Below are 4,629 nucleotides of genomic sequence, written 5' to 3'. Positions count from 1 at the left end.
TACCTCGAGATGTCCTCATCAGGGACTTCAAACTTCCTTGGTTGAGAATCATCGATGGGCTGTTGGGCGAGATAACCATATAATACCCTCTTCTTGATTGCTTTTTGGGAGGTATACCGAATATCGTATTCAGTCGACACCATTTGCCCTCTCGCAACCCGTCTGGTCCATGCTGACTTCTCAAGCACATACTTGATCAGATCCAATTTGGACATCCACCAGGTGGTATGAACCAGCATACTGTCTCAGTCGGCGAGCAGCCTATGCCAAAGTACATCAAGTTTTCTCGAGCAGTGAGTGTATTGTTTCACAGTCGATAAACCTTTTGCTTAGGTAAATTGCATGCTCTTTTCGACAAGACTAGTCATGCTGACCCAATACGCCTCATAGACCCCTTAAAGGCTGTCAAGTACCAGATTAACAGTTGTTTCTTCCAAGGAAGGTATCAGAATCAGAGGTTCCTGCTACTTAATATTTTTTCAATGCCCCTTGGCAATCATCATTCCACCTGACCATTTGATTTCTCTCTTTTTTGTTTGTTTTAGGTTCAGGCGTTTCTTGTACTGTTTTTTTTCTTTTTTTTTTCTTCTTTTTTCTTTCCGCAGGATCGACCTCGATTCCTCTGATTTGCCCACAACAAGCCTCGGCAGCTTACCGGACAGCACTCCATAAGTGCACTGATTCGAACTCAACGGTATGAGTTATCTCTACCTGTCAAACCACTGGATCAAGTCCACCGGATGCCCCTCTTCTACTTGGGACTTTGTCATCATGTCATCAACATGGCATTCGCTTTCACGATGAGTCATATCATGAAACAAAGTCACCGTAGCCCTTTGATCCGTGGCACCGGCCTTCTTCTTCACTAGAGGATAATCTTCTCTCGATGGTAGCTCGTGCCCCACAACATGGGTATTCCACCCTGGTGTACCTTGATGCAACCAGGTGAAGATATTAACCTGCCCTTTCAACAGGGCTACCATTCTGCTCTCGACTTGCCTCTGAAGCGGCCTCAACTTTCATTTCCCTTCTGACCTCGACGGTACTTGGGATGACAATCTTGACTCGCTCCTCGTGCAGTTGAATCACCTTCTCCTCTTGTTTCAACGCCCTGGCTAATTCCAGCAGATCACAATCTTCTTCGCCTTATTCTTCGGCATGATAGATCGGAGTGTCGAAGTCATACAGAGGTGTAACCAAATTGTTATCGATGAGATCAGGAGGGTGGTCACTTTTGTGGTTGGAACGAAAAAAGAAAAACGAAAAACATTGCCATTTTTATTTTTTAAAACTGCAAAAAATGAAAAACAGGGAACACCGCTTTTGATCACAAAAACATCCATTTATTACTGATGCAAAATGTTGCAAAATGAGACACATGAGGTGGCCCTTACAATGGACCAGTACGTTTCGGGCAAAACGTATGGCTTTCATGCAAACAACAATTGAAACACAGAAATACTACACATCAGGATGAGTGACAGTGAGGCTTTTGGAGGCCTTCCAGTTGTCTGGTACGCACGACTTTATCCACAACTCTAGCTCGCGGTCGCGGTCGATCTCTTCACTCACTGAACAAGCATGATCAGAATTCAGCATTCCTGCACTGACAAAGATGTACGGTGGACGACGTCCTCTGTTTGGTCTAGACGACTCTTGATCTGGATAACCGATCCCAAACATGTCTGCCTTCACCACTATGTCAATGATCCTTCCCCAACCTCGGGCCTCTTTGTTCTTCACCACGTCTAGAGCTTGCTTATAAGAAGAAATGGACAACGTCTTCTCTTTCCCAATAGCAACAACATTCTCTACCTTGATGGTTTCAATTGCTTGACTGGGTGTTTCAACTTTTTCACTATCCATTTCCACTTCCTCCGTCTTCTGGGTCGGATCTCCCATCAATGCCCACCCCTCTGTGGCAACGGCCGCACAACAATTATCAATAATAGGGAAAACTCCATCCTGCATCAGAAGTTTTGAGACCGCAGGCATCAGACCCTTTAACTGATCTTCCTCAGTCACCTCCATTCCTTTCTTGACCTTTTTCACCATCTTCATCTTTACAGGACCCTTCCTGGGTACAGGGTTGACATCCCCATCCATGATCTGTGCCAAGCTGATGATCTTGGAGTCCACCATGTCCTGGACGACATGCTTGAAAGCCCTACAACCCTCAACACTGTGCCCGGGTGCCTCAGAATGGAACTCGCACCCGGCATTCTCATCATAGTGTGCAGGCCTCTTCTGTTGTGCTATGGGAATCAAAATCCTTGGCCGGACTAACCCCAAATCCCTCAATCTCCTGAACAAAAGGGTGTAGGTCACAGGCGGTTCCTCGAACTGACGCTCCTCCTTTTTCTTCTTCATCTGGCTCCTAACTCTCGGCGCCTTCTGTTGAGGTAGTGGTTGTTGCTGTGGTACAAGTGGGTTACCAACAGGAACGGTTACAGCGGCAGCATAAGGATGATAACGATCCTTACTGCGTTCTTTCTTTGCTGGCATACCACTTGAGTCAACCTCTTTCTCGAGCGGACCACTGCCAGAGGGTTTCTTTGCTACAGAGTCAGAGGGATTTGTCACCTCGGGTGACGGAGCTCTTCCCTGAACTTTCTCCTTGATCAGCCACTTCTCAATCTTTTCCAATCTCTCGACCATGGCTTTCTGCCCCAAGGCAAGCCCTTTCACAACACTGAACAAATCCCTCACCATCTCTTTCAGTTCGAGGATGTCGGCGTTGGGAAGATCCATCAGCTTGGATTTGTTTCTTCTAGCAGGATATCTGAGCAAACGAGCTATGCGCACCGATTGACACCTACAAAACAGCAAATGGGTTAGTATGACTCACACATGCAATGTCTACCCGTACCAGGAATATCTGTCCTTTGATTCTAGCATCACAGAGACAGATAATTTTTCGTCAATAACAATCCGACATCTGGATGTCTCTCAACCAGAATCTCAATCAACAATGGACCCTGAGTACGGGTCGACATGGGTTGAATGCGGATGAATGCAAAATGGGATGATGCAAATGCATGAATGCAGGTCACTGGGCCACCAAGTCATCTGAAGACCCATTCTCTGAACCAGTCACAGTCAACTGAGTCACCGTAAATCCGACTTGGGGAAGTTCCGAAATAAACGGAACCGGAGATTACATCATTATCACAGGAACATCCACTGAACGGATGACAGCCAGATCCTCTTAACAGGTACTCTCAAATTCAACCTGGGGATCCGAAATAAACGGAACCCGTCGATCAATGCCAGGATCAAACCTCCGGCGTCCAGAAATAGATCCATAAATCCGACTCATAAATAGGACTCTGATCAACCCATACTCACCAATAAAGTCACCATCAGAACATGCATCTGTAAGAATCAACCCTCCCCTCACAGGTAAATTCTAATCAGGTCATCCTAAGGCGAACAATGATCTCGACAATCGGGCAAAGATACTCAACGGGTTTGCCCTTTCGGGTGTGCCGTTGCAGCTCTCTTAAGATCGTCTCAATCAAAGATCCGGGAAAGAACGGTCACCGAAGTCAACAGCTCAGATGAGATCATCCAACCTGAGTGGAATAACTCCAAACGGAAGGACTCCCTCAAATGAACCTCGTCCAGCTGTGGTGACACGTCGCAACAGCATGCCCAACCGGCATGTGAGGGACGTGAGACCACACTAATCCTAGGTGTATACTCGGGCCTGGGTTTTAGCCCCACTCAGAACACCCACCCCAAACAGAAGAACCACCTGTATAGAAGACAGCTCAATGGCAGTATGATGCATGCAAACAGATATGCACATATATACAACATAATAATCATGCATACAATAAATAACAGCAAATAGCAACCAAAACCCTAACCTAGAGAACGCTAGGAGAGACTCTCTTAGGGAAGATGGACCAGCACATGTAAACTTCTATATTGGTCCCCAGCAGAGTCGCCAGCTGTCGCATTACGCGAAAAACCGGCGGGAAAACAAGAACAACAGAGCCGCCATCGTGCGTTATTTATCCCAAAAGAGGGAAAGGAAACGCTCAGAGTAAACCTGGAAAAAGCATGGTCTCGCGACCAAAGAGAATGGGATCGGGAGTCGGTTATGCGAAGGGAAGGTATTAGCACCCCTACGCATCCGTCGTACTCGACGGGATCCACGCACAATAGGAAGGGAAATGGTTGCTAAAACACTGCTCAAACACACACACACTGGCTGAAAGAGACACAAGAAGATAAACAAGACTGACTCGGCAAGATATCGCATCCTGGGCCTACTTAGTCTATCAAGCATAGACATCAGAGTCAAAGTAGTTCGAACCGGGGAAACAACACATGCTCGCTAGGATGTCGCATCCTATGCATACGTATCTCCTTTGGACGAAGGAGAATCAGAGCATTCGTAGCTCGGCTAACACGCACACAAACAAACACAGGCAAAGGCAAACGTGGAGCCCTAATGCCAATCACTGGACTTACATCAGCATCCAAACCAAACACACGTACACTGGAACCCGAATGCCACTCGATGGACTTACATCAGCTTCCAAGCACACAACAAGAAGAAGGGTCTCGATTGCAACCAGGGCAAGAGAAGGGGAAGGTCTCAATCGCAACGAGGGCGAG

The sequence above is a fragment of the Lathyrus oleraceus genome, chromosome 2, assembly GCF_024323335.1.
Source record: "Lathyrus oleraceus cultivar Zhongwan6 chromosome 2, CAAS_Psat_ZW6_1.0, whole genome shotgun sequence".
Classification (NCBI taxonomy): domain Eukaryota; kingdom Viridiplantae; phylum Streptophyta; class Magnoliopsida; order Fabales; family Fabaceae; genus Lathyrus; species Lathyrus oleraceus.
This window is presented reverse-complemented; position numbering follows the sequence as displayed.